Source organism: Anolis carolinensis, chromosome 2, assembly GCF_035594765.1.
Source record: "Anolis carolinensis isolate JA03-04 chromosome 2, rAnoCar3.1.pri, whole genome shotgun sequence".
NCBI lineage: Eukaryota > Metazoa > Chordata > Lepidosauria > Squamata > Dactyloidae > Anolis > Anolis carolinensis.
In genome coordinates, this window is record NC_085842.1 from 5,850,627 (window position 1) to 5,876,789 (window position 26,163).

The 26,163-nt window shown below is 42.4% G+C and overlaps 1 protein-coding gene across 2 annotated transcripts in view; it reads left to right on the forward strand.

Moving 5' to 3' along the window:
* The window catches only part of LOC103282626 (major histocompatibility complex class I-related gene protein-like), a 233,254-nt gene that overhangs the window by 42,586 nt on the left and 164,505 nt on the right, over positions 1-26,163 (forward strand). The window lies entirely within an intron of this gene.

The following is a 26,163-nucleotide window of genomic DNA, read 5'->3' on the forward strand; positions in this document are numbered from 1 at the left end:
CTTTACGTACAACTCCAAAATGTCCAGGCCAATTCCCCTTAAACCCCACCAGTATTCAAATGTGGGCATTTTTGGTATGCATGTCAAGTTTGGTCCAGATCCATCATTGTTTGGGTTTGTATGTAGGTGAACTACAACTCCTATAAATCCCTCCAAAGACCTCCAGTATGTTTTGTTGGTCATGGGGTTTCTGCATGCCAAGTTAGTTCCAGGTCCATCACTGGTCGGGCCTAGAGTGCTCTTTGATTGCAGGTGAACTATACATCCCAGTACCTACAACGGTTATAAATCAAGGTGAATTTCCCCTAAATCCCTCAAGTATGTTCTATTGGCCATGAGGGTTCTATATGTCAAAGGTGCTCCAGGTCCATTGTCAGTGGGAGTCATTTTTTTTTTATTACATGCATTTATACCCCGCCCTTCTCCCCGAGGGGACTCAGAGCGCTTTACATTCTGCCACGAGGGCCAACAACAAATATACTATAAAACAAAACAATTAAAACATAATAAAAAGTATACAAAAATTAAAACGCTGCAAGGCAGCGATATTGCACCATCCTCAGTCATTCAATACTGCTACAATTACAGATTTGCAACCCGATTACATCAGCCAATGAGCTTATTCGCTGAATGCCTGGGCGCAGAGCCAAGTTTTTAGTTTTCTTCTAAATCCCAGGAGGGATGGAGTTTTCCGGATATCGCTGGGGAGGGAGTTCCACAGCTGAGGAGCCACCACCGAGAAGGCCCTGTCCCTCGTCCCCACCAGCCGCGCCTGCGAGGCAGGTGGGATCGAGAGCAGGGTCTCCCCGGAAGATCTTAAGGTTCTAACGGGCTCATAGGAGGAGATACGTTCGGATAGATAGGCAGGACCAGAACCGTTTAGGGCTTTGTAGGTCAAAACCAGCACTTTGAATTGGGCTCGGTAGCATATCGGCAGCCAGTGGAGCTGGCTTAACAGGGGGGTTGTACGCTCCCTGTAAGCCGCTCCAGTTATTAACCTGGCTGCTGCACGCTGAACCAGCTGGAGCTTCCGGGCCGTCTTCAAAGGCAGCCCCACGTAGAGTGCGTTGCAGTAATCCAGCCGGGATGTGACCAGAGCGTGGACCACCGTGGTCAAGTCAGACCTCCCAAGGAACGGGCGCAGCTGGCGCATGAGGCGGAGTTGTGCGAAGGCTCTCCCGGCCACCGCTGAAACCTGAGGCTCCAGGCTCAGCGATGAGTCCAGGAGAACACCCAGACTGCGAACCTGCGTCTTTAGGGGGAGTGCGACCCCGTCCAACACAAGCTGTAACCCTATTCCCTGTTCAGCCTTGCGACTAACCAGGAGGACCTCTGTCTTGTCTGGATTCAATTTCAATTTATTGGCCCCCATCCAGTCCGACACAGCGGCCAGACACCGGTTCAGGACCTGGACAGCCTCCTTAGTGACAGGTGGGAAGGAGTGACAGAGCTGGACATCATCTGCGTACAGATGACACCGCACCCCGAAACTCCGGATGATCTCTCCCAGCAGCTTCATGTACCGTGTTTCCCCGAAAATAAAACCTCCCCAAAGAATAAGACCTAGCAGGGGTTTGGGGGGATTGCCAAATATAAGGCCTCCCCTGAAAGTAAGACCTAGCAACTAAGGCTGCAGCAGAGCTCCATTGGGAAGCATGGCTGCCAGGCAGAACCAGCACTCATACACACACCGGAGGGAGGGAGGGAGGGAGGGAGGGAAAGTGCTTGCTTTCTGTGCCTCCCTCCCTGCCTGCCTGCCTTTCCTTGCCTGTCCCCCAGCCGAGGCTTGAAGAGGCTTGAAGAACCTTCGGTCCGTCTCCCTCCTGGCCATGCTGCCTTGCTTCCCAGAGGCTTCTGATTGGCTCCTGGAGCCCGGGCAAGGGAGGGTGGGAGGGAAGGAAGGAAGAGGGCTTTCCACTCCTCCCCAAGGCTTCTCTCCTTAAAGGTACAGGACGCATTGGGATTCTCCTCTCATCTTCCTATCCTATGCCATGAAACTGATTATTTTATACTATTATTCTATTGCCATATTATTATCATCATATTCTGTTACTATTATTATATCCCATTATTATATTATCCTATTAATATATTTTAAATCATTATATTATATTTTTCTATTATTATTATTATTATATCATTATATTATTCAATTATTATTCTATTATATTTTCATATTATATTATTATTCTGTTATTATTAAATTCCATTTTATAGTACCCTATTAATATATTTTATATCATTATATTCTATACTATTATTCTATTATATTATCATATTATTATTTTATTATTATTAGCATATTCTGTTATTATTATTATATTCCATTTTATATTATCCTATTAATATATTTTATATCATTCTATTCCATTCTATTATTCTATTCTATTATCCTATTATTATTATATTATTATGCTATTCTGTTATTATATCCCATTATTATATTATCCTATTAATACCATATTATTATCATTTTCTGTTATTATTATATCCTATATTATATTATCTCATTAATATATTGTATATCATTATATTATTATTATATTATCATATTATTATTATAGTATATTATTCATCATTCATGACTACATTGAAACTAGAATAGAGAGGAATCAGCGTGGAAACCTTGTGAAACCTAAATTGCAAGAGGTACCATAGATTGTTGCACATGTAAATAATGGTAGTAACAAGAAATTCTTGATAGGATTCATAGTTTGTCTGTTATGCTGGTTTGTGATGACAACTACTTTACAGTATTTAATAAATGTTCATTTTGTTGTTCAACAATAAATGTGAGCTCTTCTTCATGGAAAAATAAGACATCCCCTGAAAATAAGACCTAGTGCATCTTTGGGAGCAAAAATTAATATAAGACCCTGTCTTATTTTCGGGGAAACAGGGTAGATGTTAAACAACATGGGGGACAATATCGACCCCTGCGGGACCCCACAGGACAATGGCTGTGGGGCCAAGCAGGTGTCCCCCAGTGACACCATTTGGGATCGTCCCTCCAGGAAGGACCGGAGCCACTGCAGAACAGTGCCTCCAATGCCCAACCCGGCGAGTCATCCCAGAAGGATACAGTGGTCAACGGTATCAGTGGTCAAGGCCGCTGAGAGGTCCAGCAGAACCAGCAAGGACACACTCCCCTTGTCCAGTTCCCGGCGAAGATCATCGACTAAGGCGACCAAGGCTGTCTCGGTACCATGCCCCAGCCTGAAGCCAGACTGTGCTGGATCTAGAATATCGGCATCTACCAAGAATGCCTGGAGTTGCGCTGCCACCACCCGTTCCACGACCTTGCCCAAAAAGGGGAGATTGGAAATCGGCCGATAGTTATCCAATTGAGTGGGGTGCAGTGATGGCTTTTTCAACAGCGGTTTTATTACAGCCAATTTGAAGCTCGCTGGAACAATGCCGTCCCTAAGGGAGGCATTCACCACCACCTTCACCCACTCGGCCAATCCCCCTCTGGCTTCTCTCACCAGCCAGGATGGGCAGGGGTCTAGGATGCAGGTAGTGGCCCTCGCCTCTCCAAGCACCTTGTCCGCATCCTCGAGCTCAATTAATTGAAAAGAATCTATCAAAATAGGACAAGAAGGTGCTCGTGTTACATCCCCGGAGACTGCCATTAATATGGCCTCGAAGCCAGAGCGGATCAGAGCGACTTTATCCGCGAAGAACCGAGCAAATGCTTCACAGCGAGCTGCCGAGCTGTCAGGGATCCCATCTTGAGTGGTGGGATTTAACAAACCTCTGACAACTCGAAACAGCTCCGCCGGATGGTTCCTCGCGGACGCAATATTAGTTGCAAAGAAGGTGTTCTTTGCAGCATCTATTGCCGCGGCATACGCCTTCAGAAAGAGGCGCAACCGTGTTCGGTCTGATTCGTTCCACTTCGAGCGCCACACGCACTCTAGACCCCTCTTCTTTCGCTTCATCGCTGCCAACTCCTCAGTGAACCAAGGAGATGGTTGAGCTCCGCTACTCGAGAGGGGGCATTCTGGAGCGATTGTGTCAATTGCCCTGGTTAACTCCCTATTCCAGAGAGAAACCAGGGCATCGGCAGAATCGCCAGCTGAAGTGGCGGGAAACTCCCCAAGAGCCACCAGGAATCCATCAGGATCCATAAGCCTCCTGGGGTGGACCATTTTAGTAGGTCCTCCACCCCTGCAGAGGTTGGGGGGCACAGCCAGTCTAAACCTGAGCAGGTAATGGTCGGTCCATGGCAAGGGACGATGGTCAGCTCCTCCACACCTCCATCATCTTCCCATCCCTGACAGAAAACCAAGTCCAAAGTATATCCTGCACTGTGTGTGGGGCCAGATACTACTTCGGACAGCCCCATGGCTGCCATGGCGGCCATGAAGTCCTGAGCCGCTCCTGAAAGGGTGGCCTCCGCATGGACATTGAAGTCACCCAGCACCAAAAGGAGCTGGAACTCCAACGCCAGGCCCGAGACCACCCCCGCTAGCTCAGGCAGGGAGACTGTAGTGCAGCGGGGTGGACGGTACACTAACAGAATCCCTAACCTGTCCCGGTCACCCACTCTCAGGTAGAGACATTCGAACGAGGTTGACTGTGGGATAGGGCACCTGGTCAGGGGATGGAATCCTTATAGACCACTGCGATCCCGCCTCCCCGTCCTCCAGATCTTGGCTGGTGCTGCACGGAGTACCCGGGAGGACAGAGCTGGGTGAGATTAACCCCCCTGCTTCGTCCAACCAGGTCTCCGTTATGCACGCCAGGTCTGCTTTTTCATCCAGGATCAAATCCTGGATAATAGCCGATTTTCTGTTGATAGACCTGGCGTTCAGCAGCACTACCCTTAATCCAGAGGATCTGCCGACTTGGGCATCCAACTTTATCGTATCAGGAGACTGTTTTAATTCTACCAAAAATCTTGCTTTTGGCCGAATTAGTTCCCTAGTCCTAATTTGTACTGGTCTCCCTTTCCCGTATCTCCCCCGCCCCAGAATTACTTCAATGGGGGCTCCTCGGCTGGACAACTCCCCCCATCAGTCTGAACACCCTCCCTTCTAACCGACATCCGACTTAGGCTGGTCACCATAGCACTGGCTTCTGGTAGCAAGGTAGTAGGGCTGGAGGTAGGGCAACAGGACTCCCTTCTTCTGTGCTGGCAAGCAGCAGGTGGTAGCAGCAAGAAGTGTCCAAAAGCAGGTGTTTTAAAGGCCTTCCTCCACCCTCTTCTTTTCCTCCTTACCCCAGAGTAGCAAGGTAGCAGGGCTGGAGGTAGGGCAACAGGACTCCCTTCTTCTGTGCTGGCAAGCAGCAGGTGGTAGCCTGCTGTCACAGTGCTCTTACTTGATGCAGGGTGAACTACAACTTCCATCATGTGGAGTCACTCCCCCAGAGATTCTTGGATGACACTGATTTTCTAGATCCGGCGCAGTCTGGCTTCGGGCCGGGGCATGGTACTTGGTCTTGGTCGCCCTAGTGGATGATCTTCGCTGGGAACTGGATATGGGGAGGGTGTCCCTGCTAGTTCTGCTGGACCTCACAGCAGCCTTCGATACCGTTGACCACGGTATCCTTCTGGGACGCCTTGCAGGGATGGGTCTTGGAAGTACTGTTTTGCAGTGGCTCCACTCAGCAGCTAATAATAATAATAATAACAATAACAATAATAATAATTTATTTGTTTGACCAGTCATACCAGTCTCAACCAATTCAAAGTACAACATAAATAAAAACAAGGCAAAAAGGATGGGCTCCACTCATTCCTGGAGGGTCATTCCCAGATGGTGTCATTGGGGGATGCCTGCTCGGCCCCACAACCATTGACTTATGGGGTCCCGCAGGGGTTGGTATTGTCCCCCTTGTTGTTTAACATCTACATGAAGCTGCTGGGAGAGATCATCCGGAGTTTCGGAGTCATCTGTACGCAGATGATGTCCAGCTCTGTCACTCCTTCCCACCTGTCACTAAGGAGGCTGTTCAGGTCCTGAACCGGTGCTTGGCCGCTGTGTTGGACTGGATGAGGGCCAACAAATTGAAACTCAATATAAACGACACAGAGGTCCTCCTGGTCAGTTGTAGGGCCGAACAGGGTATAGGGTTACAGCTTGTGTTGAACGGGGTCGCACTCCCTCTGAAGGCATGGGTTCGCTGTCTGGGAGGGATCCTGGACTCATCGCTGAGCCTGGAGCCCCAGGTTTCAGCAGTGGCCAGGGGAGCATTCGCACAACGGAGACTTGTGCGCCAGCTGCGCCCATACCTTGGGAAGCTGGACTTGGCCACAGTGGTCCATGCTCTTGTTACTTCCCGTCTAGATGTCATTCCTGTCCGAATGTGTCTATGACCCATTGCTGAATCTAAAATCTTCCGGGGAGGCCCTGCTCTCGGTCTCTCACAGGTGCGGCTGGTGGGGACGAGGGACAGGGCCTTTTCAGTGGTGGCCCCCCCGCCTATGGAACACCCTCCCAAATGAAATTAGACAGGCTCCCTCCCTCCTGTCTTTCCGAAAAAGAACGAAAATGTGGTTATGGGACCAGGCCTTTGAGCAAGAGTAGCAGTAGAAATGAGATATGATAATTATACGACTCACTGATTGCCCCCACTTGGACTTGAAACGTGCCTGAATGTATATTTATATGTATAACTATGTAGGGTTTTTTAAATGTAAGCTCTCAATTTTAATGTAATTTTTAATCTAAATGGATTTTTAGATGCGATATAAATTGTTTTAATGTATATGTTCATGTTGTAAGCCGCCCTGAGTCCCCTGAAGGGTGAGAAGAGTGGGGTAGAAATGATGTAATAAATAATAAAATAAATAAACTCCTCCAGTGTGTTTAGTTGCTGCTCAGTTGTGGTCTGTTTGTGATGCAGATAGAGTTGAAAAGAATAGGAAAGGGTTAAGGTAGAGACAGTGGGCGGAGTCATGCAAATTTCACAGCAATGGCAAGAGAAAGGAACCCGGGGGTGCCTGCCTGTTGTGGAGGAAACACTTAAAATCTAGGATGAAATGTTCCCCAAATCCTTGGGTGGTGGGCTGTAGTGTTTGGGGAGGACATTGGCAGGGTTTGGCCTACATGGTCATGGCGGTCACTATAACCTGCAATGTCAGTGGAAGGAGTGCCCTTGGAGGCTCCTCAGCACTTGAAACTATAGCTGTTTGTAGTGGCTGGAGGCTATCTGTGTCAGTAGACACCTCTGCCACATACACACATACAGATTTTCATTTTTATTATTTGTACTAGCTTGGGGACCCGGCGGTGCCCGGGTCATTTGAGAATGGTATTATTTGTCTTTCAATGTTATGTATTCTGTTTGGAGTGGGTGAACTACAATTCCCAGAATCGTGGCTTAACCCTTCCCAAACCCTGCCAGTATTCAAAGTTGGCCATTTTGGGGCCTGTGTAGCAAGTGTGGTCCAGATCTGTTGTTGGCTGGTCATTGTCTGGGTGCAGTACTCTCTGGATGGGGGTGAATGTTTGTGGAGTCCAGAGGCTGTCTGTGTGAGCAGACATTCGTGCCACATACACACATACGGGTTTTCGCTTTTATTATGGATTTAGATTTAGATTACAGTAAAGTCTCACTTATACAAGACTCGCTTATCCAACATTCTGGATTATCCAACGCATTTTAGTAGTCAATGTTTTCAATACATCGTGATATTTTGGTGCTAAATTCGTAAATACAGTAATTACTACATAACATTACTGCGTATTGGACTACTTTTTCTGTCAAATTGGTTGTATAACAAACTCAGCCGCTATCAGGACCTCAAGATTGAACTTCAAAGACTCTGGCAGAAACCAGTGCAGATGGTCCCGGTGGTGATGGGCACATTGGGTGCTGTGCCAAAAGATCTCAGCCGGCATTTGGAAACAATAGACATTGACAAAATTACGATCTGCCAACTGCAAAAGGCCACCCTACTGGGATCTGCACGCATCATCCGAAAATACATCACACAGTCCTAGACACTTGGGAAGTGTTCGACTTGTGATTTTGTGATATGAAATCCAGCACATCTATCTTGTTTGGTGTGTCATAATAAAATAATAATACAGTAGAGTCTCACTTATCCAAGCTAAACGGGCCGGCAGAAGCTTGGATAAGCGAATACCTTGGATAATAAGGAGGGATTAGGGAAAAGCCTATTAAACATCAAATTAGGTTATGATTTTACAAATTAAGCACCAAAACATCATGCTATACAACAAATTTGACAGAAAAAGCAGTTCAATACGCAGTAATGTTATGTTGTAATTACCGTATTTACGAATTTAGCACCAAAATATCACGATATATTGAAAACATTGACTACAAAAATGGCTTGGATAATTCAGAAACTTGGATAAGCGAGGCTTGGGTAAGTGAGACTCTACTGTAATAACAACTTTATTTTGTATCCTGCCTCCATCTCCCCAAAGCGACTTGGGATGGCTGACATGGGGACAAGTCCGATCAACATGGGTTAAAACACAACCAACAATTTAAAAATATTATCTATATATATAAAAGAGTAATGGTGTCCTCCCCTCCCACTAAACAACAAAAGTACAAGCCCCAGAACCTAGAAATTTGGCAGCACAATCCACCATCCTTGCCCCTACGTTCCGACAACAAAAAGAAAAGAAAAATAAAGTCCTAATTAGAGGGAGAGGAATAAAATAAATACAAAAAACAATTTAAAAACAACATAAAATAATACAATTAAAAAAACAAAAATAAAAATAATATAATATAATCAAATAATAAAATGTAATACAGTAGAGTCCCACTTATCCAACACTTGCTTATCCAACGTTCTGGATTATCCAATGCATTTTTGTAGTCAATGTTTTCAATACATTGTGGTATTTTGGTGCTAAATTCGTAAATACAGTAATTACTACATAGCATTACTGCGTATTGAACTACTTTTTCTGTCAAATTTGTTGTATAACATGTTTTGGTGCTTAATTTGTAAAATCATAACCTAATTTGATGTTCAATAGGCTTTTCCTTAATCCCTCCTTATTATCCAACATATTCGCTTATCCAACATTCTGCTGGCCCGTTTATGTTGGCTAAGTGAGACTCTACTGTGCATACAAATAATAAAATAAAATAATAAAAACACAAATAATAAAAGAATAAAAAATAACATAAATACAAATAATACAACAAAAAATAATAAAAACACTAAAAAATTAATACAATAAAATACTATAACAGAAAATAACTAAAATAATACAAGAAAATAATAAAATATAATAAATAAAAAAGATAAGTTACAATAAAATTAATTATAAAATACAAATAACATCAAATAAAAATTCCACAACAATTGTTAACCAATACCACCACCACTTTGCCACAGCAACGCGTGGCCGGACACAGCTAGTATCCATATTTATTTATTTATTTCGTGTCAAAAGCATTTCACGACAAATACGTTTCACAATGATGGGGGGGAAAAAGGAAATCACAAGCAACTAAATAGTTTTGGACCAAAAGCGGGCAACAGCAACCGCATTGTCCGTAGCTTTAAACAACTCCTCCTCCGTACATGAGGCAGGGCATTGTGGGCAAGCATACATATGCGGAGTTGTTTGTTCAGCTCCACAGTCGCACAAGGTGGAGGATTCCTCCAGGTAGTGCCACCTTGCCAAGTTGTCTTTAGATCTGCCCACTCCGCTTCTCAGTCTGTTTAGGGACTTCCAAGTTGCCCATTCTTGGTTTGCCCCTGGAGGAAGACCCTCTTGGGGGGCCATCCAGTTAGAATTGCCAGGTTTAGCTGCCCAGAGAGACACCCTTGCTGTTGCTGGAGGAACATCAAGAGGAGTGGTGGTTCTCATGAAGCCCTTCCTTGATTTGAGTCTGGTGGGAGGAGACTGATAGCCATGCAGTGGGTGGCTTTCACAATGTTCAACCTTATTTCTCTCACCGTTAGCAGCAACTTCCCGTCGCACGTCAGGAGGGGCAATGCCAGCTAACTTGTAGAGTTTATCAACAGGTGTAGGTTTAAGGCATCCTGTGATGATTCTGCATGTTTCGTTCAGTGCTATGTTGTCACGACCCAGGCTGCAGAGCACCAATAACCATACACAGAGGCCAGAATCTATCTAATATCTTTATTAAGGAAATATGTAAAGTCAATAAAAAATAAGTGTAGAATATAGTTCAGAAGAAGACCTTTCAGGAAAGGTCAATTATAGTCCAGAAAAACAATGTCCAATATAAAATATTAAGGTCCAAAGTTGTAATCCAATAACCGAAACACTCACTTTGCCAAGCAAAGTGAGGGGAGATGACAAGGTTCTTAGTCCAAGGAACTTGATGTAAGGCTAGGAGGTAAACTTGATTCTTGAAACACAAGGCTTGATACAAGGCAACAAGGAACGAGGAACAGGGACAAAATCCGTGGTAAATACTTGGCAAGGTCCTGGAAAGCAAGGCTGAGTCCTAGGAAGCAAGGCAAGGTCCGTGGAGCAAAACAAGGCTGGAAACGGGAACGAAGGCTTGGAAGCGGGAGTAGCGCTGTCCACACACAACCTACTCCAGTAGCTGACGAATTGACTCCGCAAGATTCCTACAGGGCAAAGAACCTAAATAGGGTCTCGTTTTCCCACCAAAGAACACTTCTCTGGGGAACCAGAACCGAAAGTCAATCTCTGTGTCCAGATGCATGACTCCCTAAAGTTTCTCATGGAAGCAGGCTTAATCAGCTGAATGCCTGGCTGCGATTCTCAGGCTTCTGCGATTAGCCTGTTGAACTCCTTTTTGTTGTTGATAATAATTACGGCGAGAAAATGGGAGAGATTTTGACTCAGGGCTTGTTTGGCAGATTTCTGGAAGACAAACCTCCTGCAGGTGCAAAGGCTCCAATTCTGGCTGGGAAAGTTCCAATTCTGGCTGAAACGGTGGAAAACCCAAGTTTTCCTCTTCATCTGTCTCAACAGCGCTAGGAACGGGACTACATGGCCCATGAGTCATCACATATGTCCACCTGCTTTGCATGGGCAGACTTGTGCCAAACAGGACAGGCATACTCTGCAGTTGAGAAAGACAAGGCCAGGGCTGATGTTCTTATTACTTGTGGGTCTGCACCCCATGAGCTGCCAGTCAGTTTCCGCAGGATGTTGTTGCGTGCAGCTACTTTGTGCTTGGTGTTCATGCAGTGTTTCCTATATGTTAGTGTTCGGTCTACGGTGACACCAAGGTATTTAGGATGGAAACAGTGTTCGAGCTCTTGGCCTTCCCAAGTAACTTTCCGTTTCCTGTTGGCTTCACGGTTACGTAGGTGGAAAGCACACACTTGTGTCTTGGCAGGGTTGGGCTTCAGGTGGTTCTCTTTGTAGTAGCTGGAGAGATCTTTCAAGGCATTAGTGAGCTGCTTTTCAACTGTTTCAAAATCTTTCGCTTGTATTGTAAGGCCAAGGTCATCAGCATATATAAAGCTCTTTGTGAGTGGTGGTTGTAGCTGATCGTTCGTGAAGATGTTGAATAAGGTCGGTGCAAGAACGCTGCCTTGGGGTAAACCATTATTTTGCCTCCTCCGTCTGCTTTTCTGGCCCTGAAACTCCACATAGAAGCTGCGGTTTTCCAGGAGGGTCTGGACAGTTTTTGTAAAGTCAAAGTCCCGGGTGATATGGTAGACTTTATGCAGCATTTTTCTATGTTGCACCGTGTCATAGGCTGCCGTAAGGTCCACAAAAACTGAGTATCCATATATATTAAAAAAAAAACCCACATAAACAACGAAAACATCAGCAGCAGCAGTTCAGAACCTGAGTAATAGCAATGACTAGAAATTAAAAACATTAAAACCTATAGGACAGGGACTATGATAAAGTGCAATAGCTGGAAGTGAGGTACAGTTTTCCTCACTACTTCGCGGTTCGCTTTTCGCGGATTCACTGTTTAGCAGTTTTTCTTTGGTAAATTTTTATTAATAGTAAATTTAAAGATAAAAATAAAAAAAATACATGGAAAGGTGGAGAACAATATGGGTGGAGAGAAAGAAAGAAAAATGAAGAAAAAAAATTGGAAGAAAGAACAAGGAGAAAAAAAAGGTACATGGGAGGGGTTGACTTCCATCTATTCCTTGGTGTTTGTATTGTGACTTTCTGTATTTTAGTATTTTATAGTCCAAACCGTCTTCTTCCCCTTTGTCTCTAATATTTTCTTGTTGTTCTTATCATTTCAAATTATAAGCTCCATTTTAAGTTGATTAAAATATTCTTTTACCGTGTCCCAGTTCGTTTGTTTTTTCGGTAATCCTTGGTTCGGAGAGAGCCAGTAAGTTAATTTATCCATATTCATTATTTCTAAGACTTTATTTTGCCATTCTTCTCTTTTCGGTATTTCTTTTGATCTCCACTTCTTCGCATATGTTATTTTGGCTGCTATTGTCAGGTGGTTAAATAGAATCTCTTTGTCTTTGTCTTTATCCAGATCCAACATTCCTAGCAAGAAATATTCTGGCTCCTTTTTAATGTTAGTCTTTAATATTTTTTGTATTTCTCCGTGTATATCTTTCCAAAATTTTTTAGCTTTTGTATGAAAAAAATACCATGTATAAAAAAGTACCTACCTGTTGTTCACATTTCCAACATTTGTTGGAGACATTTTTGTATAATTTTGAATTTTTTTGTGGTGTAATATACCATCTATATATCATTTTATACCAATTATCTCTTAAGTCGAATGCATATGTGTATTTGATTCTCTGATTCCAAATCTTTTCCCATTTTTCTAATTTTATTGGGTGTCCAATATTCTCTGCCCATTTAATCATACACTCATTGATTTGCTCTGTTTCTGTAGTCCATTCTAATCATCTTTTGTATATTTTGGTAATTATTTTGTTTTCAGATTTCATTATATTGTCCCAAAAAGAATCCTCTTCTGGGAAGCCATTCTCTTTGTCTATTTTGTAAAATTCTTTGGTTTGTATATAGTGGAGCCATGAGAAGTTGCTAAATTTATGTTTAATTTCTTTTTCCTCTTTGAGTTCTGTATTTCCTCTGTTTTTCTTTAACATATCTCTGTAAGTCGGCCATGTTTGCCATCCTAATTCCCTCCTTTGGAAGGCTTCTAGTGGTGAAACCCAAAGCGGTGTATTCCTATAAAATCTCTCCTTGTATCTTTCCCAAATTTTTATTAATCCTGCTCTTATATAATGATTTGTAAAATTCTTTTCAACCTTTTTTTAAAATCGTACCATGTGTACGCATGCCAGCCTCTTCTCAGGTCTGCCCCCTCTAATGTCAGAATATTCCTTTTTTGTAGAGTAGTCCAATCCTTGACCCATACTAGTCCACAGGCTTCATAATACGATCTCAAGTCAGGGAGACTCAAGCCTCCTCTTTTTTTTCGTCTATTAAATTTGTCCTTTTGATTCTCGGCTTTTTGCCTTGCCATATAAATTTCGCTATATCTAAAATTAAAAATGTTCATATTCCTGATGATCGGCAGAGATTGGAATAGATACAATATTTTAGGTAAAACATTCATTTTGATTAGTGAAATTCTGCCTAATAGGGACAATTTTAGAAACTTCCAATTTTCTAAAACTTTTTTTATTTCCTTCCATTTCTGGTCATAATTATTTTTCAACAGCTGAGAGTTCTTTGCCGTCAACGTATATCCCAGGTATTGAATTTTGTCGACTATCTGGAATTCTGTTATTCTAGCTAATTCTTCTCTTTTGTTTTGGGATATATTTTTAGTTAAGATCACAGTTTTTTTCTTATTTATTCTTAAGCCAACCAATTTCCCATAATCTTCAATTTTATTAACCCATCTTTTTATATTTTCCAAAGGATTATTAATTATACAAATTAAATCATCGGCAAAAGCCCTTAATTTGTAATTTTCTTTGTTTAGCCTTTTAGATTTGGGTCTTCCCTTATACTATTCAGTAATATTTCCAGTACCATGATGAACAGCAGAGGGGATAACGGACACCCCTGTCTTGTCCCTTTACAAATATAAAAACCTTTGGATTCATGTGAATTTACCGTAATTTTAGCTTCTTGTCTTTCATATATTGCATTTATAGCGTTTGTAAATTGGTAGCCAAAATCCATTTCTTTTAGTAATAATTTTAAAAAGTCCCAATTCAGGTTATCAAACGCTTTTTCTGCATCCAAACTTAGTAGGGCCAATTCTTCTTGATTGTTTTTTTCATAGTATTTGTAGAGGACTGAGGGTGACAGTGAATGGAATCCCCTTTGAATCCCACCGCTGCCACCAATTATGTAAGGAACTTATGTGGAGATGCTGAGGGTGACAGTGAATGGAATCCCTTTAGAATCCCCTCAGCTTTGCCACCAATATGTACAGAGGTGAGGTGTCTGGCAGGAATGTGTGTCAGAGATGGAACCCTTTTGATCCCACACACGCACACACACAGATACCACCACTTAATAAAGATGTTTTATGAGAGATGATGTTAATTAATGATTTGTTGGATTATCTTCTTCTTCGCTGCCACCAATGGAGACGTCAGGCAGATGGTACTGGTTCTTTTAAGCTTTTTCTATTTGTTCCACTTCAGATGTTGATGTTGCTTAATTTAATATGAGAGTATGACAGAGGCTTAGTTGGAATAAAATCAAAACAAGTTTATTGCAGGTACAGAGCTTGATGGTTTCAGATAACTTATTAAAGGCACTTCGCTTAATGGTTACAAACGGTTATAAGGTGGTTAAACTTTCAAAATACTTCTTTCTTTAAGTTACACTAAACCCTGATCCTACTGGATCCCCTGGGATCAATTCTCCCTAATCCACAGGCTCTATAAAAGACCCTAGACAAATCACCTAACTTGCCTAGTCTGGTCTAACCTAAATCTGACTCAAATCTCTCTATTTAAGCCAGCCTGATTCTCCACACAAGAATCAGATCCTTCCCTGTGACTAGGAAATCACAGACTGCTGGGTTTTAAAACATTCCCCCTTTTCCTTTCCAGGCGGCGGTTGGCTCCGCCCCTGTTGCTATGGTAACCTGCTCTAGCACTCTAAGATGGCTACCTTCCCCATACATAATGTCAATTCACATACTCACCATTTTAACCTTAGCCAAACCTGGCTGTTTAACCAAAATCAAATACACATATCATCTATAAACAAAATATAATTATACACTTCTTCACACACCTCCCAACCCATAAAGATTATTTTTGACTTTTCTTCATCCTAGAATGGTCAAAAATAATAATGTGGATTGTAATTAAAAAATATACAACAATACATATTAATACACTCTTAACATATAATATCAACACATTATTATGCAACATATATAAACACAAACCTTCATTGTTGCAACCTCTAATATGTCCTGGAAAGTGAATCCGCTACAATGTTGCTTTTACCTTTTACATGTTTTATTTCAAAGGAGTAATCTTGTAGTAACAGGCTCCATCGAAGTAGCTTGTTATTAGTTCCCTTGGTGTTATCTAGCCATTTTAATGGGGCATGATCAGTTTGGAGGGTGAACCTCCTCCCCCATAAATAAGGCCTTAATTTTTGTATGGCCCAAACTATGGCTAAGCACTCCTTTTCAATGGTTAACATGCTGCACTCTCGAGGAAGTAATTTTTTACTCAGAAAGAGGATTGGACGATTTTCCCCTTCTGCATCAACCTGACTTAAGACGGCTCCTAATCCAGTATCAGAAGCGTCACAGGTCAAAATAAAAGGTGCGTCAAAATCTGGGGCTTTTAAAACAGAACTTGATGTAAGGGCCTGTTTTAGTTGTTCCATGGACTTCTGACATTCAGGGGACCAAATTACTTGATTGGGGCAGTTCTTTTTAGTGAGATCAGTTAGAGGGGCTGCTAAAGTGCTAAATGATGGTATAAACTTCCAGTAATATCCTGCTAAACCAAGGAATGATCTTACTTGCTTTTTGGTCTTTGGGTTAGGCCATTGGTGGATGGCTTCAACCTTGGTTAGCTCCGGTCCGATACTCCCACAACCTACTATATGACCTAAATATTTGGTTGTGCGGTTTCCTATCTGGCACTTGGAAGCCTTGATAGTTAGACCTGCCTCCTTTAACCGACTCAACACCTGATTGAGGTGTTTCAAGTGATCTTCCCAACTTGAACTAAAAATCCCTATGTCGTCCATGTAAGCCACACAGAAATCTCCCATACCACTAAGTATTCTGTCCACTAAACGTTGAAACGTGGCTGGACTATTTTTTAATCCAAAAGGTAAAACGGTGAACTCATATAATCCCGCATGAGTCCTAAAAGCTGTCTTGGCCTGGTCCTGAGGTGCCATAGGTACCTGCCAAAATCCCTTGGTTAAGTCCAGGCTGCTGATAAAATTGGCCTTCCCCATCCTCTCTAACAGATCATCTAACCGAGGCATAGGGTAGGTATCTGATTGTGTTACCTTGTTTAAAAGTCGATAGTCCACACAGAACCTTATGGTGTTATCAGGCTTTTGAACCAAAACAATTGGTGAGGCCCATGGGCTGCTTGATGGTACTACAATGCCCATGTCCAACATTTCTTTTACCTCCCTCTCAATGCATTTAGTTATTTTGCCTGTAACTCGGTATGGAGGAGACGCTATGGGTGGAGTATCACCAGTGATGATTTGATGATATATCCCCTGTACTCTCCCTGGGAGATCCGAAAATAAATGGTCATACTTATTTAATAATTTCTTAACTTGTTTCTGTTGACTCTGGGACAATCCCTCGTCAACCTTTACTTGCTCGCTGCTCCTATAGGCTTTCCTATTCTCTTCCCAAAAGGGAAAAGTACCTGTTTCCTCCCCCGAAATTATCATACATACATTTACAGATCTATTTACATATGACTTTAACATATTTACATGCACCAGCTTTTCTATATTAGACTGTTCATCATATATAGAATAGTTCACGCCACTGTGTCTTTTGATGACTTTCCACGGTCCAGTTCAATCTACTTGGAGCTTGTTGGTCTTGGTTGGTGTAAGATACAGGACCTCATCCCCTATCTCGAAGCTCTTGCATCTGGCCGTTGTATCGTAGTGAGCTTTCTGTCTCTGCTGGGCTGTCGCTAGATGTTCTTGGGCGGTGTTCCTGGCCATTTCCATTGTTGACTGTCGATCTTTGATGTATTTAGTCACTGAAACAGGTTCCGGTCTTGGACTTGCTTCCCAGAATTCCCGAATTAAATCAAGCGGTCCTCGCACTCGCCTCCCGTACAACAATTCAAAAGGGCTATAGCCAGTGCTGTCCTGGGGAACTTCCCTATAGGCAAACAATAATTGCTGGAGCTTGATGTCCCAGTCATGTGGGTGTTGCTGACTGTAAGACTTAATCATGCGAACCAAGGTCTTATTTAGGTTTTCAACAAGGCCATTGGTTTGTGGATGATAGGCTGATGATGTCAAATGCCTTATCCCACACAGTTCCAGTAATCTTTCCATTAATCTAGAAGTGAACTGGGTTCCCAAATCTGATACTAGTTCTTTAGGGTAACCTGTTCTTCCCCATATTGAGAGCAGTGCATTGGCTATTGTTGTTGTCTCGATGTTAGTTAGGGCTACTGCCTCAGGATAACGAGTTGCGTAGTCAATCATAGTCAAAATATATCTGCATCCTCTCCTACTGGGTTTGGGAAGAGGACCGATGATATCTATGCCCACTCTAGAAAAAGGTTCCCCAATTAATGGCATTGGGACTAATGGAGCCTTAAGTTTATCGCTTCCTGAGCTGATCCTCTGGCATGTGTCACAGGATTGACAGAACCTTTTAATTTGCTGGTACATGCCAGGCCAAAAGAAATTTTTTGTGATTCTTTGAGTGGTCCGTCTAATTCCTAAATGTCCCCCTTGTGGGCTGTCATGGGCTACCTCCATCAACTGTTCTCTATACTTCTGAGGTACCACAATCTGCGTATAGGAAGCGGACATCTCTGGGGCTTTTTGATTTAAAACTTCCCTGTACAAAACTCCATTTTTAGTAATGAACCTGGTGGGCTTTTCTAAAGTTAAATCTCCCTCAGTGTTTTGGGCCTGCTCAAACAAAAGCTGCAATGTGTCATCAGACTTTTGCTCCCTCAGGATTTCTCTTTCCCCTTCAGTCTTATTTACCAAATCAGCCATTACAGAACTTGCCTCAGGATTTTCTTTTAAGTTCTGTTGTATAGGTAAACAGACAACTTCTTTCTCAGATTTCTCCTCTTTATATTCACCCTCATCAAGAGTCTTTGGTGTCTTTTTGACTTCTCTGGCAAGGTCATTTCCAATTAGGCATTTATATGGAATATCAGAACTAATAGCAAAGTCCCATACTCCTTCCCACTTGCCATATTGAACAGGTAAAGAAACCACTTCGCTTGGGATCACGGGACCCAAACCTTTTAAATTAACCTGATAAGTAGGGTGTTGGCATTTTGATGGTACTAATTCAGGTCTGATGATACAGACTTCTGAACCTGTGTCCCTCCATCCTTGTATTTGGTTTCCATCAATGTTGATGTTTTCCAAATACTCATCTGATGTTTGATCTAACAAAACAAACAGACATTGCCTCTCCTTTTGAATTTCCTGAGGTAAATCTTTTTGAACCTTAGCTGGTTCTTTAGTTGCCTCTTTGGTTGGGACTTTTTTAACATAGAAAGAGGGTTTTTCTTTCTTTAAAAGAGCACATTGTGATTTATAATGTCCTGTTTTACCACAGTGAAAGCATCGAATATTTCCCTCCATTTTGGCAGGGTTCATTACACTAGCCATCCTCCAGGTGGTGTTTTCTATGGAAGCTCCTCTCCCTTGCTGTGCGCGCGTGAGGGAAAAAGATGGCTGTTTAAACTGTCTTTCCTTAAATCCTCCTTCTTCCCTTTTAAACCCTTCAATGTAATTAGTTGGTCCACCATCCCAGCTGCTTGATTAGCAGTCTGGGGCTTTCTATCTTGTACCAGCCATCGATAATCTGATGGAACCTGCTGGTACAGCTGCTCTAATTTTATTAAATCCTTCAACTGCTGGAAGTCTTTTACCTCAGAATTCCTCAACCAACTCTCAAAATATTGTGCCTGTTTGGCAGCTAGCTGTAAGAAACTTTCATTTTTTTCTCTCCTCAGCGTTCTGAATTTTGTTCTATAAAATTCAGGAGTTAGCTGTAACCTCTGTTGTACCAGCTGTTTAAATATAGTGTAATTTCTGCGTTCTTCTTCCACCATTTCGCTATAGATCTCTAATAGCTTTCCACAAATCTGTGGCCTGAGGTAAATCATCCAATTTTCCTCAGCTATTTCCAGATCTTCACAACACCATTCAAATGAAATTAAAAACTGCTCCACATCATCCTCCTTGTTGTATTTAGGAAACCTCTTTAAGGCTGAATCAACAGGATTAATGATGGGAGTCCCTGGTTGTGCCTCTACAGAAGGCTGAGACAGTGTCAGCTTCTGTTTTTCCCATTCAATCTCCATCCTTCTCATCTCTATCTCTGCCTGTCTCCGTTTCTCCTCTGCTTCCAATTTCTTACTCTCCATCTGTGCCTGTATCTGTCTTTCTTTCTCCTGTGCTTCTGCCTCTTTCTCCCATTTTATCTTCTCCATCTGTGCCTGCCTCTCTCTTTCCTTCTCCTGTGCTTCTAATTCTAATTTTCTCATCTCTAATTGATATTTCATCATTGCTTCTGACATGGTGGTCTGTTGTTCCGAATCTGAACTCTCTCTCTCTTGGTACACCTCTACCTCTCCTGCTCCTCTTTTCTGCTTTCTGGTGGCCATTCTTTATAAGTTTTACCTCAGAAAATTTTTCATGAGCGATCTTAGGCACCAAATTAGGGATGTTATATGTATCCCGCCGCTTGCCGCCAATTTATGTAGAGACTTGATGTGGCAGAGGATGGAATCCCTCTTTGAATCCCACCACTGCCACCCAATAATGTAAGGAGCTGAGGTGACAGAGGAATGGAATCCCTTTTAGAATCCCTCAGCCTTGCCACCAAATTGCACAGAGGTGAGGTGTCTGACAGGAATGTGTGTCAGAGATGGAACCCTTTTGAATCCCACACACACACACACACAGATACCACCACTTAATAAAGATGTTTTATGAGAGATGATGTTAATTAATTATTAGTTTGACTATCTTCTTCTTCGCTGCCACCAATGGAAGAGACGTCAGGCAGATGGTACTGGTTCTTATAAGCTTTCTCTATTTGTTCCACTTCAGGTGTTGATGTTACTTAACTTAATATGAGAGTATGACAGAGGCTTGGTTAGAATAAAATCAAAACAAGTTTATTGCAGGTACAGAGCTTGATGGTTTCAGATAACTTAGTAAAGGCACTTCGCTTAATGGTTACAAACGGTTATGAGGTGGTTAAACTTTCAAAAATACTTCTTTCTCTGGATTACACTAAACCCTGATCCTCCTGGATCCCCTGGGTTAATGTTCCTAATCCACAGACTCTATAAATGACCCTAGACAAATCACCTAACTTGCCTAGTCTGGTCTAACCTAAATCTGACTCAAATCTCTCTATTTAAGCCAGCCTGATTCTCCACACAAGAATCAGATCCTTCCCTGTGACTAGGAAATCACAGACTGCTGGGTTTTAAAACATTCCCCCTTTTCCTTTCCAGGCGGCGGTTGGCTCCGCCCCTGTTGCTATGGTAACCTACTCTAGCACTCTAAGATGGCTACCTTCCCCATACGTAATGTCAATTCACATACTCACCATTTTAACCTTAGCCAAACCTGGCTGTTTAACCAAAATCAAATACACATATCATCTATAAACAAAATATAATTATACACTTCTTCACAGAAGGTTTATATATTTGTGGAAAGTCCAGGGTGAGAGAAGAACTCTTGTCAGTTGGAGGCCAGTGTGAATGTTGTAGTTAATTACCTTGATCAGCATTGAATAGCTTCATCTCCTGGCTTCTTCCTGCCTGGGAGTAGCCTTTGAACAAAGGATACCCCCAGGCAGGAAGAAGCCAGGAGATGAAGCTATTCAATGCTGATCAAGGTAATTAGCTGATCAAGGTAATTAGTCGTTAGCTGCCCCTGATTCATTGATATCTGGAACTCCTCTGTTTTCAGAGTGTTGCTTCTTATTTACTGTTCTGATTTTTGAGTTTTTTTTAATACTGGAAGCCAGATCCAACAAATGCTACTTTCAGCAAAGGACAAGAGGGATCCTCTCTCCTCTGCAGGAGTCTACCATGTACCATGTAGCTGTAGACAAGTCTACAGAGGGATCACTAAAGGCAGCATTGCCCAAACACGAGTCAAAGAACATGAAAGGCACTGAAGACTCACTCAACCAGAGAAATCAGCCATAGCAGAGCGCTTGATGAACCAACCTGGACACAGGATATTATTTGAGAACACAGAAATGTTCGACCACTCCAACAACTATCATGTCAGACTACACAGAGAAGCCCTTGAAATCCACAAGCATGTTGACAACTTCAACAGAAAGGAGGAAACCATGAAAATGAACAAAATCTGGCTACCAGTATTTAAAAACTCAAAAATCAGAACAGTAAATAAGAAGCAACACTCTGAAAACAGAGGAGTTCTAGACATCAATGAATCAGGGGCAGCTAACGACTCTGAACAAAGGATACCCCCGGGCAGGAAGAAGCCAGGAGATGAAGCTATTCAATGCTAATCAAGGTGATTAACTACAACATTCACACTGGCCTCCAACTGACAAGAGTTCTTCTCTCACCCTGCACTTTCCACAGATATATAAACTGTCAGAGTAATTCGCAGCGTAGCAGCAGTTGTATGTTGTCAATGGAGCACAGAACGAAGAGACGTCAGAAACGATGTTAAAAATATATACAAAGTTTTACTATACAAGACAAACAGACTTGCAGACGAACACAGGCTTGGCTTTCACTCTAGGCAGACACAAACTCAGAACAGAGCAAGATCTCAACACAATCAGTAATGTACAAAAACACTTGAGTCTGGATACTCCCAAGGTTCCAGCCATACATCAAGGTCAACACAGCTTCTCAGTCTCTTTACAGACTATAGCATACTCTGAATGATGCAACCTGTATGCAATACATGCCAGACACAAATTTCATTTAAACACTACCAATACACAAATCCCACATTAACATAAACCTTCTTTGCTGAGTTTCTCCATACCTCACAACGTCTGAGGATGCCTGCCATAGATGTGGACGAAACGTCAGGAGAGAATACTTCTAGAACATGGCCATACAGCCCGGGAAACATACAAGAGACCGAAAGGCCTCCGTCCCTGTGGAAGGAGGAAGAGGAGGGTGTGTGGTCTTCTTTATCAGAGAATGAAATTGTGTTGATCCCTGAGAGTCACCTTTAACTCCCCGATTCTGTCTCTGCAGTAAAATGGCAACATGATCGCAGAATAACTTCAAGATGTCAATATGGATGCCAAGCAGCTTCAAGTGAGTGTTGCCTTCCCCATTGCATGTTTACTCCAGATGGGTGAGGTGGGCATTTGACTGAAATGGATTGAATTGAGACATACATCCAAGACTGTTCCCAAAGCTGCAGTGAAGCCAATAGCACTGAACGTAGCTATCCAGCCCTCAGCATGGAAAAGAACAATGGAAACATAAATGGTTTTCAGTCAGTCTGTACCCCTTGTAGGTAGATCCCAAAGAGAGACATCTGGCCCCAGGGGTCAAGTGCAGAGTCAGCCAGGCTGAGGGAGAGAGCTGTACTTTTATGGGTTTATATCCCAAATTCTTATCTGCAGAAAAACATCAAGATGAAGCAATGGGAATGTATTTATTTATTTATTTACAATATTTGTATTCCGCCCTTCTTTCTCACCCCGAAGGGGACTCAGGGCAGATCACAATGTACACATACATGGCAAACATTCAATGCCATATTTATTTATTTATTTATTTATTTATTTATTATTTACAGTATTTATATTCCACCCTTCCTTTTCACCCCGAAGGCTGCTCAGGGCGGATTACAATGAACATATATATGGCAATCATTCAATGCCATCAGACAAACAACATACAGTATAGACACACACAGAGGCATTTAACATTTCCAGCTTCACAATTCCGGCCACAGGGGGAGCTGTTGCTTCACTGTCCACTATTGACTGTACTTCCTCATTCTTTTCCGGCATGTTGCTGGCAGTTTGATGGTGTTGTAAATTAGTTAAATTAGCCTCACGCATAAAGCGTACCTAAATTTCCTACTTGACAGATGCAACTGTCTTTCAGGCTGTAGAGGTAAACAGCAAGCTGGGCTATTTAATCGTCGGGGGCTTAACCCGACGTGGGCTTCAAACTCATGATCTCTCGGTCAGTAGTGATTTATTGCAGCTGGTTACTAGCCAGCTGCGCCATAGCCCGGCCCATATGAACATAGAGACAGAGACGAAGACAGAGACAGAGGAATTTTTTAAAAATATATTTTTTATTAGGGAAAATAAAAAAGAGGGGGGAGGGGGATGGTTGGGGGGGGGTTCTTGACTTCCCAATCTTCATCTTTGTGTATTCTTTTATCTTCTTGTATTGTTGATATTTATCTTTCTTTATTTTGTCCTTTCCTTTTTCTTTAGTATGATTCACGTTCCTTCCTTCTTAAATTTAATTTCTCCATTGCTTAATTATCTGGCACTGATACATGACTTCTTAGTCTTTGAACAATCTCCAGTCTGTTGGAGTCGCAGGTCACCCTGTATGTTCTTTCATTAAAAACATTAATCTGTCCATCTCCATTATTTCCAAAAATTTTATTTCATCAATGTTCTATACTTAGTATTTCCTCAAATTTTCGTTTCTCCACATACATTATTCTTGCTGTAATTCTTCAGTTCCTTATATTGATCCCAATTCGTCTTCATCTTCATCCATCTTATCAAGATTCGGAGTGTCTTGTTCCATATCCATCTTTTCACTTTCAGGTGGATGGAACTGGGGTTTCTTTGGTTTTTCCTTTCCTTTATTTTCTGTCTGGCCGGGTGGATTGTGATCTATATCTTTCTTCAGTTTCTTATAAAAAATCTTTTGCCTTATCTTCTGTTGTTAGTCAAAGTCTTTGATCTCTGTATGTCACCATGATTCCTTCAGACTTCTCCTATCAGAGGCAATTTAACCTTCTCCAGCTTCTGGCTTCCTGGGGGTATGCTCGATTCCAGCCACAGGGGGAGCAGCTGCTTCATCATCCACTGTGACGCTGAGTCCTTGGATACTTCCTCATTCGAAATGCTGCTGGACAATTTTTATGATGTTGTAAATTAGTTAAATTAGCCTCCCCACATAGTGGTACCTAAATTTCCTACTTGATAGATGCAACTACCTTTCGGGTTGCTTAGGTCAACAACGAGCAGGGCTATTTTTTATTTTAATGGTCAGGTGCTCACTCCAACGGGCTGGCCTCAAACTCATGACCTCTTGGTCATAGTGATTAATTGCAGCTGGCTACTAACCAGCCTGCACCACAGCCCGGCCCCTGTATGTACCAGTTAAAATGCACAGAGAGATGGAATCCTTCACAGCTAGTCCTTCCTTTCCTAAAAAGATTCATTAATTTCTTGTATTATGCACTTGTGCTTCTGGGAATGCTATTTAAGAGGAATTGGAAGGCCTGAGGAAGCAACCGGGGAAATGAGATGTAGCACATCTCACACAAGTACTAGAAGAGCATCTCCACATTCAATGCCATAGTGGGCTGGCATTGGTGGGGCACTTACACAACCTTCACAGTTGCTCTCCTTCTCCCACGAACACACCTACACACATTGCTAAAGAGACACTGTGCTGACCTAAGTGAGACACAGCCTTTCAAAAGGTCATGAACAGAGGATGTAAATTTCACCCAACCCTTTCCTGCCCATAGAACTGACCCTCTTGTCTTTTCCTTCGTTTTAGCAAGTGACCAAAAACCCAACATTTCTAAGAAAGGCAAGCGAATTTCATCTGAAAGGAGAGAATGAATGACAACGGGAAAAGACACAGAGAGAAAGGCAAACCAAGGAGATGGGATGATTTGTAGCCCTGGAAGATGATGGGGCAACTGTATGCTTCTGCCCTCTTCCCTGCTTAATATTTGAATTTTAAGAAAGTTAAATTAGAATAAGTGGGTTGCTGTGAGTTTTTCGGACAGTATGGCCATGTTCCAGTAGAATTCTTTCCTGGTGTTTCACCTGCATCTGTGGCTAATGGCATCTCCAGAGGTCTGTTGGAAGTGAGGCAAGTGGAGTGCATAAACTAGAATAGTATGGAAATAATTACCGTATATACTCGAGTATAAGCTGACCTGAATATAAGCCGTGGCACCTAATTTTACCACAAAAACTGGGAAAACTTATTGACTCGAGTATAAGATGAGGGTGGAAAATGCAGCAGCTATGGGTCAATTTCAAACATAAAAATAGATATTAATAAAATTGCATTCTTTGAGGCATCAGAAGGTTAAATGTTTTTGAATATTTATATAAAACTGTAATTTAAGATAATAATAAGACTTTAATAAGATAAGACTGTCCAACTCTGAATACCTATATCAGGGTCCTCAAACTTTTTAAGTGGAGGGCCGATTCACAGTCCCTCAGACTGTTGCGGGGACGGACTATGATGAAATAGTCCAAAATTAAGATTATTGTTGTTGTGTGCCTTCAAGTCATTTCAGACTTAGGTCAACCCTAAGGCCAAAGTTTAGGACAGGGGCCAGGTAAATGACCTTGGAGGGCCACATCCGGCCCATGGGCCTTAGTTTGGTGACCCCTGATCTAGACAATTTCATAAGACCATAGGTAAGCAAAGAGACCTCCAAAGACCATCTAGATGGTTTCATAAGACTATAAGTAAGAAAAGGGACTCTCAAAGGCCATCTAGATGGTTTCATAAGACCATAGGTAAGCAAAGAGATCTCCAGAGACCATCTAGATGGTCTCATAAGACCATCGGTAAGGAAAAGGACCCTCGAAGGCCATCTAGATGATCTCATAAGGCCATCAGAAGACCATACATAAGGAAAGGGACCTCAAAGACCATCTAGATGGTTTCATAAGACCACAGGTAAGGAAAGGGACCCTCAAAGGCCATCTAAACGGTCTCATAGGACCATAGGCAAGGAAGGTGACCTCTAAAAGCCATCTAGATGGTCTCATAAGGCCGTAGCTAAGCAAAGAGACCTCCAAAGAGCAGGTAGACTTAGGTCAACCCTAAGACCAAAGTTTAGGACAGGGGCCAGGTCA